The 16,564-nt window shown below is 39.6% G+C and overlaps 1 long non-coding RNA gene across 1 annotated transcript; it reads right to left on the reverse strand.

The window, feature by feature from the left end:
- Positions 1–1,874: 1,874 nt before the first annotated feature.
- LOC128080868 (uncharacterized) lies at positions 1,875–4,217 on the reverse strand. Its single transcript, XR_008206910.1, has 3 exons — positions 3,954–4,217; positions 3,338–3,446; positions 1,875–1,971 (listed from the first exon to the last, which is right to left on the reverse strand). It is a non-coding gene; the product is annotated as an uncharacterized LOC128080868 (long non-coding RNA).
- Between the last annotated feature and the right edge of the window lie 12,347 nt (positions 4,218–16,564).

Here is a 16,564-nt window from a genome sequence, read left to right on the forward strand (position 1 = left end):
TTCACAGATGTTTTTAGATGAGCTAAGACTCGTCTGGACATTGAAAATCACTGCACTAATCCAGTGCCGTAGAACACACAAATCCTTGAAGATGACAAAGGACTTTTGAAAGACCTTTAATTTTTACACTTTTCACAAAGCACAGGAATGGCTGCACTACTCTGACCATAGATTAGACCAGATTTAAAAGGCTTTTGAAAGTAAACTGGTGAGCAACTATAGGAGCACGAATAAGATTGCTGTAGCATTCCCGCATTTACAGCTCATTTTGCACCTAAGATCAATTACCTCATCTAGGCAGGGAGGGCAATGCTGAAATGACACAAGCTGTACAGTATGCTTCTGCATAAAACACACCTTGACACGGTTTTAGGAAAGTGTTCCAGAGATGATATTTTTGTACCAGTTTATAGGACTGGCATTTTCAAATGTTTTGTAAAGAGAAAAGAATGTACAGAATATTTTAGAGTTGTTTTCCAATTATGTTTGAGGGATTTTAGTGTACTAATAGTGTTATATTTTTCTTCATGTTCTGTATTTTTAACTAAACACATGTATCCTGCATTAAGATAAAAGTCTTAATATAATTTGTTCAACTTCTTGTGTTGTATTGTCAAATCCATGTTGTCATTTTAGTATTACTCTTGTGTGTGTTTGGTATATTTTGTGCTCTGTGTCCATCAGAGTTGAAATATCTTAATGATGGACACAGATGGTCACAATGATGGATCTTCTATCAGAGAGGATTCCAAGCACTCCTTTTGGGTTCGGAAGGTTGAAAGATAGCTAAATGAGGGACATTTCTATTGGGTTTTTTAAATTTCTGGGGTTATTGCTATTTAAGCAGAACCTTTTTGGACTTCACAGAGTGAGAAAGTAAATGGAAAACTGTATTCTAAGGTCAAGTCCGTTTTGTTTTATGGGACACGGGACAATTAAAAAAGCTCTATCCTGCTGTGTGTGAACTGCATTGTGTCTCTGTAGGTCGTGGAGTAAAGAACTAAGTCTCTTGCCCTTCTTCTGAAAAAAGAGTGACAAAAACTGGAGCCAAGATGCATTGCTGCCATTAATCCCCCCAGCTGAGAATGTAAAATTTCCTGTGAGTCTAAGAACAACCCTGAGTCTCCTCACAGAGTATTAAACTCAAATCTGCATTCAGAACATCAAAGTTGGTGACAAAATATATTATTCCCATGGTGTATGCATGGCACTAAAAGCATAGTAAGAGGAAATTCTGGACAGCCAGCTAGACTTCACAGATCAACCTTTTACTCCTAAATGCCTTCTGCCTCTGATCTACTTAGATTGCTAATGCTCTCTGCTATCTCTAGCATGGGAATTCTTGTCATTTTCCAGTCTATCCAGGAGATATTCTATTTGCTGGAAGAGTTACTGAAGAAATTAAATATGCACGTCTGAAAGGATTCAATAGCTTTCCAATAAAAAAAGAGGACAACACGAGAGTTAAGTCACTCATGTTTCTGATCAACATACAACCATTTGTGTTCCCTCTCTTCATAGCAATAAAGAGAAACACTGCCAAACAAGAAATCAAAATCCGCTGTATCCTGCACATCCTTTGTGGAGTTTTGTTCTGTTATTTGCATTAGCAAATTTCTTACATTCTGAAAGTCTCGTAGCCTGAATGTTATGAGGCAAGGACAAGATTCTAGTATTTAAACATTGGTTTGAAGATTGGTTTTATTTCCATTGCACTTGCAAGAAAATATATGACACTGGAACAGAAACCAAAGAGAAGCAAACTATGTCAGCATGCCAAAGATAGAAGCAATAAATAATGAGCTACTGTCCAAGCAGTATTTTATGCTGGAGAAAAGTGACAGATATCAAAGAATGAGGAAGTTGATACAGACCTCCCCTATTTCCCTGACAAATTACGCAGAGATGTGTGGTCACTCCTCCAGCTTTTAGAGAAATATAATGTTTCATAGGTTGTTTTACAGAAAAAGCCTACATAGGAAGAAAAGGAAAATCAGAAAGATAAATAGGTGTTAGGAATTCAAGTTAAGGAACAGCTTAGCATGGATCACACACAGAATTAATCTTACCCTGAAGTAATCTTACAGATCTGCATTAAGACTCCTCCAATGTTCCTCAACATAAGAGCCCTCTCTGTTTTTTCATCTATACTTTACTGGCATCGGTTTTTATGAATTTCCTGTTCTTTTCCCTGGTGAATTTGACCAGTTTACTCTACAGCCTGCTTTCTCGTTCAATCCTAGTCACCTGGGCAATTGGCTGGTCACCGGAGAAGGAATTAACTGCTTGCTTACTGGAAATCAATTAAGATGTCTGCATTTTTTTCACATTACTGTTCAGCAGGGACAGAGAGGCAGGGACTGTGACTCTGCCAGTTCTTTGCCTTACAAATCTTAGCAGCGTGTTCAGTAGCTTAGGTATTTGTCTTGAACAAAGAACAAATACCAACAGAGAAGCTTCAGAATTAGAACTTCTAATAGTAGTGCCAGTTCTAACTGCACCTGTAGCTAGCACTGAAGTGATGTGAAGGAAAAGCTACCTGTAGTAGTGGTTCATCAGGAGGCACGTTGCTGCTGCTGAAAATGCCAAAGGCAATGCTAAAGGCCTGCCATCCAACTGTGCTGTGCTTGCTGTCTGCTCTCAGCTCACCAGCTGCTGTGATTACCAACAGGGAGACAGCTGCAGCCCAACCAGACCAGAACTAGGACACCCTAGAGGCCATTTGCTTCCAAATTTCCTCTACAAGGAGAACTAGATTTTAAATCTGCCAGGCTGGAGCTGCCCATCTGTTGTAAGCACAGGTATACAACAAGAAGTTCTGGGAAGAAGACAATTATACTTCTCTTCTTCACCCTGTTTCTACCTGGACACTACATTAAGCTAGACAGACTTTTGCTACAGATGATATACGGCCTCAATCTTCAGTGTTTCTATGCTTTTATTGTTGCTCTGTGCTCACAAAAGGCTGGGAGTATTCTTCAGTGTTTTAATTGCTTTCATCTTACAAATAGCTTTCTATTAAAATAAAGGTCTATCTGTCTTGCATAGAATTGCTCTGTTTTACACTGACAATTCCACCAATGCATCATACTTTTGCTTCTTCAACAGAGGATAACAATCTAGCAACCCTGCTCATACACTGGTCTCTACACAGACTCAGTAAAATCATTCAGGCTGAGAAAAATGATGTTTGGACATCAGGTTTGCTGCACTGTGTGTTTAAGGTTGTATTTTTAGTTATACTGTCGTTATCCCAAGGTCTCATGAAGACTGACAGCATTCTAAGATCAGTACAAAACAATACCTTCTGTCTGGAGCAAAAAAGAGTAAAAATTACCTTTTTGTTGGTTCTTCCTCACAAAAGAAATGACTTCTTTTTAAAACTGTAGCTCTGTTGAGTTTTGATAGCAGAAGCTACGTCCTGTTCTTTGATCAAAATGAGTTCTCTGTGGAAGAGAAGAACAAGAAGGGTGAAACTGGGAAGAGTGAAAATGTAGATGGAACATGAAGAAACATTCCTAAGTGCAATAGGAGTGCAAGTACAGATAGAATGCTGGTACAATCCCTTAGGAGCAGTTCTGAGCATTTGAATCTTACAAAGCATACAGTTTGAGAGACCACAAATGAACTATGAAATTCCTACAGGAATTTCACACAGTGAAATCTTAGGTTGTGCTGTACATTAGATAACGATCATAATAATCCCACTGGAGCTTAAATCTACTGTGAAAAAAATTACTGCCACATTAATGTGACTTCTTGTAATATAGGAGCACTCAGCCACTGAGTTTCACAGTTACAACAAAAAGCAGCCCTTTCCCAAAGGGAGCCACAACCCAAAACTCAATTGTTTTTGAAGAGCTTTGTACTCAGTTCCTCACAAAGGAGGACTGTTAGCCTGGACAAGCCAGGCAAACTGCCGCACCACCCAGAAAAAATAAAGCTGCGCCTACCAAAACTCAATCCTGAACAAATTGCTGAGACTGTAAGTCAATTTCTGATTCGACTGGAAAGAAAGCAACGTGAAACTCCCAATTCTAACACTTCTGAACTGATTTTAACTGTTTCCTATCCTGTAGCAGTTTGTCTCGGCAAAGCTGTTTACTTTAGGTCAGTTCATGAGCAGCTCGCCCCTGCTGCCAGTAATTAAAGGTAGTTAGCAGCTCCCTGGGTGCTGCAGACAGCTGTGTTACAGCCACTCCTTCAGTCACAAGCAGGGGAACTGCTCTGATGCTGAGCAGGCTGCATTTTCTAAATGGAAGCTCCCTTGGAGCTCCTTCACAGTCCCTGGTAGCCACGATTCACTGTCTGAAAAATGCTTCTGCATGCCAAAATGATGGCTCATTTTGCAAGATGTCAATTAATGCCTTGCAGAGTCTGCAAAAAAAAAGTCAATTTTTAATGAATTAGAATTAAAATTAGTAATTAATGCTTGAATCAAGTGATTATTTTCTTGATCCTGCTTAAAATTAAATTTGGTTATAAGCACTTCAAAGGGAATGAGCAAGGAATCATTATTATTTAATCAGGTTTAAATTACTTACATAATTACCTACATGAGTGACGTATTTTCATCTCAAGATAATTCAAAATAATTAGTATGGCTTTATCACAAATTTAATGTGCAAAAACCTAACTGAGATTAGCAGTGCCTGAATACTTGCTTTTTTGGGGGATGGAATTTATCTGCAAATTATTGCACCAAAGTTAATGAAGCTATCATATGAATACATTGTGTGGAAAGTGATTTGGAAAGGATGCCTCATTTATCTCTGATTCCACATGGTTTATTTTTCAGGGTTTTTTTTTTTATTAAAGTTTTGTGAAATAATAAGCAATTTGACAGCCAATACACCAACTATTGTGTCTTGCTGCAAGAAATAACAAATCTTAGGCCTTGTTTCTATTGTTGAATTGTTCTATTGGGCCTTGTTACCTATTTGGTGTAAATCAAGGGTAGTTTCCATATATGCAGTGGAATCACAATGCTACACAGCACATCCAACCCCACACAGATTTTCATATGCTAAAGTAAAAATTTTCAGTTTTTTAAACGCTGACCAAAGGATTGAATTCCTGTCTGTGTACACAGAACTTCACAGATCACAGCTGCCTCACAGACCTTGTTTACGTATGAGGAAGAAATGAGGAAAGTATCCCAAGTATTTTTACCTTCTCAAGCAAACAAACTTTTTAAAAGGCAATTAGATTGCCTTTTAAAGGAATTTAACAGATGGTGATCAATCAGAGGAGCCAGTATAATATCATTAGCCAGAAGTGCTTTATAGACCACATTTATTCAAATTTCCCATTAGAGAATTCCACCAGGGTTCTGAGATGCAGCCTAGACCAGGGCTGTGGTTAGCTTATTTTTATAGAGAGGAGGTAATTACAAAGTTCAGAGCAGAAGTTTCCCAACTGTTCATTATCTGTGGGGTTTTCACACCTCTTTACAACAAACAATCCTTATGTGCCAACATATTCCTCCACATTTAGCAGCCAGTGATTGCCTCAGCTCAATCTCACAGTGGAATAAACATCTGTCACTGGGGATCTATCTGATTACTGGACCTGGAAGGGACTCCCAGAGCTTCGTGTGCATGGCTTCACCTCTGGGCTGCCTTCATGCCCTCCATGCATCTGGTTCCCTTCTGACTGTACTTTCAGACTAACTTGCAATAATCTTGAAATATCTTTATCTTCACAATGTCCCTATAAAGCAGGAAGCACTGTTTATCCACTGTACAGGGAAAATGAGAACAAGCTCTATGAGATATAATTCTAACTGAAATGACTGCATTAAAATCTACTAAAAGATGAGAAACAAGTGGTAGTTTTCACACAGGATAAGGGTTACCAGCAGTGCACTTCTTGGATCTGCATTGGGTTCTGCCAGGACTTGCTCATCAATGATTTGAAAAGAAGAACAGGAGTAACAGACCTGAAATTTCACAAGAATGAGCAGCAGATGTGATTAAATGGGAACTAAAATTCAACATCAGTAAATGTGTAGTACTGGTCACATGAAAAAAAATAAAATAGAAATGGGATGTGTGAGGTCAGGCTTCCAATTTGATACACAAGCTGTAGAAAATCTCCTAGGATTTCTGGTCCATTCTCTAGAAACATTAGCTGTGAGCTCAGAGGCAATCATAATGAAACTAGAACAGAATTGTTGGGAAATAGTAGCAGAAATCCTTATTAATTCCATGGTACACTAGTCCTCATAAGTCTTAAATACTACAGGAATTATCCTTATGGTTAAGGCCTCCAAATGTTCCTGGAGAATCTAGAGAATCTGCAAACAAGCATTCTTACACTCCATAAAAGAAATCCTTTTCATAGGAGCCCTGCCTTCCTCTGCCACTGAACCTCCCTTTAAAATTGCACTGCCTGCTGCTCCTCCCTGCCTCTCCATACATCCCCCAAAAGCTTCCTGCTGGGTAGCTCCGGGCTTCTCCCTCTATCAAGTGATATATTGATATATTGATATATATATATTTCCTTTAGTTCATTGTTTTGGTTTGGTCTGCTTTCCCATAAAAACAAATCAGAAATACTCTTTAGAATCTGCCACAACTATCAAGACTTGGTCTCAGAGTGATGGAAAAAAGCTACATATATTTATCTTCATTCCTCATTAGTAGATAGTTTTTACTTGTGGATACTTGTAGAATTGTAAAATATGTGAAGTCTCATGGAAATATCAGTATTTAGCAGCAGCAAGACAAAATCCTGCTGGCTTCAAGTGAAATAACAGGCTTTTTTTTCAGACATGAAAGTATGCAGGTGGTAAGAGTTAACAAGTAGCCATGAATTGCAAAACCACAATACCAGTTAAGTATGATTCTTCTTGATAAAGATTCCAGGCAAATTCCCAAATTTCCAAGCAGCAGCAGAATTAAAGTTACAATTTCAGCCTAGCTCTGTTAGCAGTCCATAGTAATAACAGGGGTTGAAGACTTACGTGGGGAATTTAAATATAGAGAAATAAATGACATGACTGTGTTAAGGCAGCAAAGGAGGGAGCAAGATTCCTCTCTTCCCCAGACTGAGACTTTCCTTTCTGGGCCAAGCAACCTTGCTCATAGCACTGAGAGTTCTAGCCTATGTTTTCAGTGCTGCCCAGAGTAGCTGGAATCCCTAAAGAGAGAAAAGTAAATTCTGTTAGCTTCTCTGGGGTAAACTGCCTGCTCTTGTTGGTAAGACACTGAAGCTAATCCATTATATTCAAGAGAATAATCCATACAGCTATATATACACATACATTATAATGAGCTTTCCAAAACAAATGCTCATATAAAACTCAGCTTTTCTTTGTAGCAAGTGCAGAAGAAGTTTCAGCAGGCACTGTATGGCAGAACAGGTGAGTTAGCTGTAACTGCCTTAAACTGCTGCTCCCAGCATCATTCTTACTGCAGCTGAGTGGCACTCAAACAGATGTGAAATTGTTTCTAACCTTTGAAAGCCAAAGGAAATGAAGTCTCCTCCTCCAAATGAATTTTCCCACTTATTAGTATGAGTAAGAAGCAAACATGCCAGCAATGACAGGAAATTGTTTTTAGAAAGCTATTTCTGATCGATACAACTGAATGATTGCTATTAAGAGTGATTATTAAATATGAGTTTCAAAGTTCGTATCTTTTTGCACATTATGCCATTCATGTGATTTATTGCATAATATCCCCAGTAATATTATTTTTTTTCCCCCACTGCTCATCTGGAGAAACCACAGATGATGAACTGCTGGAGAGACTCCCCACAACTAGCTTCAAACATGCTCAGCCTCATTAGTTTTAGACACACTGGCTCATAAAAATCTTCAAACATACTGAGAGGTTCCATGTGTGTCCCAAAACTAATACACACAGCAAACTGCAATCTGTGTAAAATGGCAAAATCCCTCAAAAGAGATCTAAAAGACCTCTATTCCTACTCCTTTCACATTATTACAACAGGATGACTTGAATGCATTCAGAGTGGTATCACCAGAAAAGGAGGTTGATGCTAGTGGGTGCTGAAATGTAATGTCTTTTCCATACACTCCAATTACACAAAAGTGACAAAGGTTTGGAATCATCAAACTATTCGGTTATCGATTGGCCTTCAGACAGACAGCATTTGTTTCGAGGTTCTCCCTCTACCCTTGTGTTCCATTAAACTCACTGCAGTTATCAGTCAGAACAAATTGCTTTTTGGAAGATTAACTAAGTTAGATGGTAAGGCTAAGTGCACAATCTATTCTCTCTTCCCAATCACTTACAGTTCATCAGCTCCTGTAATAAAAAATGAGAACATTAAAAGTCTCACAAGGAGCAGGGCTAGAAAGGCACATCATGTTTTAATCACTTGATTTTTTTTTCCCCCTTTTCCACAAAACGTTGAAGAACACGGGACCGTCAAAGGGAAGACTGAGACTTCCGTTGGTTTCCCAATTGAAAAAACCCATAAACATAAGAGATAAGAACTTCACAGCACCCTCTGAGGATGCCTTTTTTCCTGTCAAATTCAGCTGAAGAATGATTATTTGAAATAAAAATTAAATTCATGCTGATGAATCAATCTTTAATCGACAATCCCATCAACAAATGAATCCATCAACAGAGGACTTACAAAGCCTCAGGCTAGTTCTTTCTAAAATGTATCCCCACTGAAAACAGAGAAAGTATACTCAGTATGGGGAGAGAATTTGGTTCCCTGCGTTCTGATCACCCTGTATACAGCTTTTTCAACTCTGCAGTGAATATTGCAGTATGATTTAATTTGAGCTGCCATAGAACAAAGATGAAAATATGCCAGACAGAAAAATAACTATTTTTTTCTTATTTATATTGTCATGTGCAATCTTTTATATGGAAGACATTTTCAATAAAAACTTTTGCAGAACCATAAAACATCATCACTCTATACACATGAGAGGGAGAAGAAATAGCTTGGCGTTTCCTGCAACAGCCTGAACCACTGAAGTCCTTACCTCGGTTTAGTATTCCCCTAAACAAAGCTTATACAGAAACGAACAGATTTCTGCCCACTTAATTGGGATCCCTGAAAATCCCTTAATTTGATTCTAGATAGTGCTGGGCAAAGTAGTTGATGTACGCTGAAACACAAGGTCAAATGTGTTGGCTTCCTAACGAAGAGCAAGGGTACATGGTGTACATGGAGAGATGATGCTGCAGCCAAAAGAAGAGGCTCTGCTGTATGGCTCCTGCCCTGTTCTGTGCCAGCTTTGGCACTCATTAGACTTTTCTGGGAGCTTATTCAACGTGCTAACTCAGCAGAAAGCCATTTATCCTTTCACTGGTGTGTTTCCTGCTCAGTTAGCAAGCTGAATCAGCTCTCAGCAAGGTTCAGTGCATCAGTACTGTGTGACAGAACAGCACTGAGTAGGGAGCAGGCTGTCCTCTGTCCTCCTTCCAGCAGCAACAAGCTATTGTATTAGCTCCCCTGTGTTGAGCAACCTCAACTCAGAGGTATTTCAGTAAGATCTGCTAGGGACCTTTCTGGAGACAGATGTTGTACCAAAGAGAAGAGTTTCCTGGGGCCAGCTGATGGATGCAGCCACAGACAATACCTTGTGATGAAGGCTGCTGGCAGCTAAGGATATTTTCCTTGCCAGGGGCTCACCATTGCCTCTCTGCTGCAGCTCAGGGCTCCATGTCTGAACCAACAGTTCATGAAAACATTTCTCATCTGCTCCAATGTAAAGCTGGCGGCCTCCCCACTTATCCCATCACTGAATGCTGTTCGGTGAACTTGGCTGAAGTTGTAACAATATGTACAGTGAGCACAACGCTAACCTATGCTATCAGCTCTGCTCGTGGACAGAGAAGCCTCCACTTAAGGCAGAGAAAAAACTGGTGATATTTGTCATCTGTACAGAGATCACAGCCTTCAGTTTTATACATGGAAGAGGGGAATGCTGAAGAGAGAGAAAGGAGGAGAGGAGAGAAGAGGAGGGGAGATGAGGGAAAGGGATGTTCAGCTGAGTGAAGGACCCTGTGGAAAGATTGTAGGAACCATGACTTCTCTCTCCATAGAAAGGACATTGTGGAGCCCCATAACATTTAAAGATTTAGTAAAGTATAGCCTTGATAGTAAGCTTTAAGGATGAAAACCATCAGGATAAAAATCATTTCTGTCTTCACTGGTTTCAACCTTTGAACAAGAGAAAAGCAGGGTGCTATAGAACAGAACAGGAAAACAAGTATAATCTTCTTTCACTGACTTCCAGCTCAGCAAGATTGACAAGCATTGTTTTGAAGTGAGTTTAAAGATCAATTACTAGGTTAGAAGTGAAATCTTTTGCAAACTCTGTAATTGATGAGCTCCAGAGAGTTCTTTTGTTAGTCGCACCACATCAGATCAGAACAAATCTTTAGATGCTGCCAGTGAACCAGAAAGCAGCAAGAGGATTTCACAGGGGGGAAAGAATAATCTTATGAGTCTCTGAAATGAGTGCCCTGCTGGTCTGCTGAATGTGGGTGAAAGCCACGATTAAGTCTGCTCCCATTTCTGCTTTGCTGTTGTCAGGCTTTATATCAAAGACAAATCAAAACCTTAATCTGCATTCATCTTGCTCAGCTATTCAAGCTAGTAATACTAAAAAAAATCTTAGTGGGGTCAGGTTTGATTTCTTCTAAATGAATTTCCTGGTGATAGGCTCTTTAAAATCATCTGTTCTGCTGCATTTGTTTTTTCCTGCATTGTGGAACATTTGGCTAATACACATGATATAAACATGTTCATCTTCGGGGCATAACAAAATGCACCAAGATCATTTATTTACTAGAAATAGTTAATGGGATGAGCAGAGGCCTGCTGAGCATGTGAAAGAATGCCCATAAATTATTCTGTGCTTTTTAAGAAGCAAGAACATGAAAACCATTAAACACAAAGCCCTTTATCCTGAAATTCCCATCTTTTACATGAGGAGCATAAAAAGACTATGGTACTTCATTATAAATATAAATGGGGATAATGAATAAATATAAGTAAGATTAATATTGCTCTTGCTCTTGAGAAGAAGCATCAACTTTTGGGGAAAAAGTTCTTGCACGTAGATGTGGAATTAGAGAGTCTACATAAGGGGTTGATACCAATTGCTGATCTGTAACAGCCTAATAAAAGCATGCGGAAACTGCCCTCCTCTTACAGAATGTACCATTGCGTAGCACCCACTCACGCGTGAAGCCAACAGAACCCCGTGTCGATCTCAGTCTGGATCCATCGGACCGGACTGCCAACCTACCAAGAGCTCAGCATCCCTCTGTTCCCCGAGCAGTCAGATGCATAACATGTATGACCGTACCCGGATGCCCTGCACCGAAGCCCTGCGGATCCCCCTGGGCAATGCCAGCTGCCAGGGCACGAGGCTGCGGATCACCGCGTTCCGTTACTCGGCCGCCCCTCGGCCAGGAGATGGCGGTAATTCACTGCGCAGAGGGAAGAAAGCCGGACCCAGCTCAGAAATGCACCCAAGGCGTGTAGGGGAAGGGGAAGAAAGTCAGAAAACAGACTGCGAGTCTAAGTAAATAATATTGTATTGCAGATAATGCAAGGAATATAGCTCCCTATTCTTGTTTCGGTTGTTACGTGCACACTTTCATTTCTAAAAGAAAGATAAATAATTGAAAAAACCACACAGCTCCTTGATCTTTCAGCTACATATTATTTTTAGAGCTAATCACATCTGCATATTGCAAACAGAACAACACGCTTCTAGCTGCCATTCAGCAGCTGTATGCTAATGTTGTTTGTGGAAACGTGCTTGGATAGATGTGCCGAAGGAATCACCTTTCCCCCAGGCAGCTCCACCATAAAATGCACAGTATGTGAGAGCACAGTGTTGTGCCTCAAACATGTAGCTTAGCAGCACTCTGCTTTGCTACTGCCCCTTTGCATCCCTTTTCCCCCATTGCAATCTTTCAGATGGATCACACCAATGATTGTGATCTCCTTATATTTTTTACAGGATGTGTTCCCCGAGTTCTTTTCACACTGGTATCTGCCAACCTGTCACCCTGTTCACATCAATCCTGAACTTTGTTTGAAACAACATCGAAATTTCTATGCTTAGGTCTGAAGCTCTCATTCTTTCAAAATGCAAATGCACACACACACAAAATCTTTTTGAAAGTCTGGTTGTTTCCCTCATTTTGTTCAAGCTATAAACATTCTGCAGAGGGAATATCCAGGCAGGACAGTTGAAAGATGTAGTGAATTTCTTATGGCTATTAAAATGTATTAATGATAATCACATCCTCAAATCATATTTGTTCTGGAAATGTGTTATAAATTTATTAAATTACCTTGACAGATCCATGTGAGGTATAATTGATGCCCCAGTAATCCCAATCCAAGATATATGCTGATATATCCAATGGAGAACCAGGCAGAATGAGCAGGGGATTTAACATTCCCCCTTTATCCAGTTGGAAGAGTTTGCATTTCAAAAGTGACATGGAACATTCCTGGCAAACAGATCACAGAAGCTCCATGAGAGATATTTTTTGCATCATATATTCATTACATCATTACAAATCATACATCACACCAGCGTGCCAACGAAAGAAAAGGCAGAGGTCATTCTCTAAATTATGTCTTGTAGATTTTCAAAGAGTTCTGCAGGACAGAGTGTGTAAGTCAGGTCTGTTAGAATAGGACTTTGCATCTTTGCTTTTTTAATTTCTCCAAGTAAGTGCAAAGATTTCAATTCGATCCTGCTGCCATCTCATTCTCATAGAATGAGTATTTATCTCTGCCTTTTCAGTTTTAACTCCTACCAACACCACCCCAGACAGAACAACCCTCCTGGTGTCTTTTTCAGACTGACATTATCTAAGCTCTTTCTGACAGCCACAGCCTCCTGTTTGGGGCAGACTATTCAAAGACTTTGTGGTATCAGCATTTTTGAAAGCTGATATTCAGAATTTTGTAGCAGCAAAATGTTTGGGAAAAAAATCATGTAAATGTATCACAGTCTAACGAGCAGAGCTGCAGTACATACTGAACTCTGGAGGTCACTGTCTTGTTCAGATTGGCAATCATCAGTCTGGAGCTTGCAAGGTTGTCCTTTTTAAGTACCATGCAAATTAAGCACATGCTGGTTCTGCACATCCTTGTGTGGATGCTCACAGAGAACGTGAGGTCCTTGTACTGCAGCCTGATTTATTCTGAAAGCTGTCTTTGAGAAAAGCTAAGTTCAGAGTCATTCACTAAGATCTTGAGAAGCCTGCTTAATCCTGAACCTGTGCATACCTGGAATGAAGCTTAAGAAGATGGGTGCCACAGCACAACGTGAGCATGTCAGAAATAATAGGAATAGCAGGCAAAACAAGCAGCTCCAAAAAGCCATTGCCCACTGCATTTTATTGCAAGCTAATCTGCATATTCATCAGTTATCTATGACACCACTGACAATAATTTGGGAAGTGGTGTTTTTCTTGGATACAATTACTATAACTGCAGTAAGATGTGTCACAGCAACAGTAAATCCTGGTTATTTAACCTTAATGTTTGATAATTTGAAAGAATTTCTTCAAAACATCTTACCTGAACTACCTTCCCTACATATTCACATTTTTCCTTTAAAAATACAATTTTCTTCTAATCACAACAAACTCTAATTGAAATTGTGCTCCAAACTTGTCATTTTTCAATATTTTGTTATCCCACAATTAGCAAAAATAATTCTCCTTTTTTACTTACAAAAGCTAAACCTTTGCATTTTTGGCCAGACACTTCCTGCCCACTTCCTTGATCCTAGTCAGAAGTCATATTTACAGCAATTCTGTATTCTTAAAAATTTAAACCCCATCAGGGTCCATGACTTGCAGCTACTGGATGATTTCATGTCATCCAATGAAATGATATTTACTTCAATTTACCCCAGATTAACATCTCCTGTTGTACAGTAGAACACATAATTCCCCACATCTGGAAATCAGAATCATGCTCACACTCAGCATCAATTTTCTTCTAACTTTCAGCTAATGTTATTTCAACCTGAGCATGGGCATCAGCAAATGTGACCCCTCACTTAACTGCTGAGACTTTTCCAAATGGCCTCTAATCTTGTTGGTTGTCAAGGTGCGGGATAAAAAAATAGATCTGCCAATAAACATAGCTTCAGTCTCCTAAGTCCTTCCATAATTCTCATTCCAGCCAGTGTCAGAGTAATTGCAGTTTCATATGATCAATGTCCTAGCCCAAGTACATCCTCTCATCTGCATAAATATTTCTTGATCTGTTTTCTCACGTAGCCCTGGGGGATCAGTAATTGTTTTCTACAATAACCGTTTTACCATTTCAGTGTTTAGCCTCAAGTTCAAGGTGTCTCTGAGTTGCCATCCATGTGAACATTAGTCTGTTTTCAGCATAATGTCCTTCCTCATTTATACTCTCATCTCTCCATCTCCTTTCTCATTTAGAAGCACCTATTCTTAAGCCCTATATCTAGGTAATGTAATATTACAGCCTACTTCCTGAACTGGCCACATTTCGGTTACTCCAATTACACCTGATTTGTCTTTAAGCAGCAGATGTCCTTGCTCCTCCAATCTTGTTTGCTGTTTCCTTCCCTGTCTCTTTGTGCCCTGCAGCACACAAAGTATTCACTTGCTAAAAAGTAAACAGAAGCTGGCCTGCCTTATTCAAGCATTTTTCATACCTGTCTAAATGGAAGAGGGAGTGGATGTGCAGTTAGTAGCTCTGAGGAGTAGAAATCTAAGATCTTCTAACAGCTAGGAGATTTGCCCCATTTTCCACCAACAGGAGGTGCTCAGTGCTCAACCCTCCATACACAAAGCTAATGTACGCTCAGAGAGTCACCTGTAATTTTTTCAGACTTCAGAGAGGCCAATACTACAGCTGTATAAGAGCACCTGTATTAGTTTCAGGTCATCGGTTGCTCAAAGCTGAACCAAGCCTCATTGTACCTGTGAAAAGACAGCTCCAAAAACCACACATATACTGAAGATTTTTGTTTCGTCTGCGTGGTTTCTGGATCTCACAGGCAGGCTCTTTGTCACACAGCTAACAAGGTATTTTTTGTCCTTTATTTCCTCCGACAGGTCTGCATTAGCAGGAAGACCATAGTGTGTCCTCCCTTTGTCCTTAGACTGGAGCAATTACAATCCATCTGTCACTCTGCTTTTTATTACCAGGGGCATAGAGATGCGGTTTTACTTTATCTGTTTTATGTCTCTGGTACCCTGGCTGTACTAGTGCTGCTTTAAACACCAGAGGCCTCTCTTCCTGCTCTAGGGAAATACAGCTTTACACCCAAGCTCATCAGCTTTGATCATAAAAATGGCATAAGGTTTTCCAGCTCACACACTCACTGCACATTTTATTTCATTTTTATTTTACTTGAATACACGTAATGCATATGCATTACGCAGGCTATGCCAGAAGCATCATTCCAGAAACATATTTAACTCGACAGCCTGCTCAAGTGGAACAGCAGTGTTACTCATTACACATTGGACTAAAAGTCCTAGCACAGCAGACTTATTACAGCTTTCCATCCCCACTCTGAGCTACCAAGAACAGAGGAACTGCTATTCACTCTTCCAGTTCAGAGCAACACATCACGATGTCAGATTCAAAGAGGATGTTGTTGCGATACGCCAATCCAGATAAAGGAAAATTTTGTTGCTCTAAATATACAAAGATGAGTAAAATATAATTCTTTGCAGGCAGCTGCAATAAGAAAGGAAACTGTTTGCTCTCATTAATATTACTTTCTGAGCACACTACGTACCAAGTTTAAATTTCTGATCTAATCACAGTCAAATTACAGAGCAATGGCATGTATTAATTTGTCCTTCTGTATTTTCTTTAATATAGGAAATATGTTTTGTCTCCATTTTCCTGCCTTTATGAAGTATTAGAACAGTAGGCATTTTAAGTGCCTATACATGAGTTCAAAGGATGCTGAGAAGAACACATATCAAAAGCATGATTAGACACACTATAGCTGAAACAGAGGTACTTCCAAACAAAGCATCAGAGGGTTTTCACTGTGGTATCTTTGAGGGAATGATAAAATACCTCAGAACCCTGAGAAAGAATAGCTAGACCACTTAGCAATTTGAAGTAAAGAATATTACTAGAAATATTTTTTTCTCTTCTTTTCACAAGTCTAACAAATTTACACAGCTAAAGAGGATAAGTGAGTAAGTTCAGAGATACCATCAATATAAAACATCTAGCTCATATTAGCACTTTCATACAAATAATAGTTAAACTGATCCTTGCAGCTCTTAGGCTAAACCATTAGCTCTATTTCACAAGTCAAAGACTGCCAGATCAGCTAGCCAACCTGACAAAGACACACACGTTCTTTCTCACTCAGCCATCTAGATTGGGAAGCAGAAGATACTTTTCCTTGATGGATGTCAGATACAAAGGAGAGGGGGGTGGAGGGCATCTTTCTGCTGTTTCAATCAGAACAGAGAGACATAAGGAATTTTGTTTCATGAAATATCTTATGGAATAGCAGGATGTGCACCCATATTTGAGGCTGGTCTGCCCTCTAGCAGCTAACCCAGCTTTCTCT

This window comes from Tympanuchus pallidicinctus, unplaced genomic scaffold (genome assembly GCF_026119805.1).
Source record: "Tympanuchus pallidicinctus isolate F22 unplaced genomic scaffold, pur_lepc_1.0 scaffold20, whole genome shotgun sequence".
Classification (NCBI taxonomy): Eukaryota; Metazoa; Chordata; class Aves; order Galliformes; family Phasianidae; genus Tympanuchus; species Tympanuchus pallidicinctus.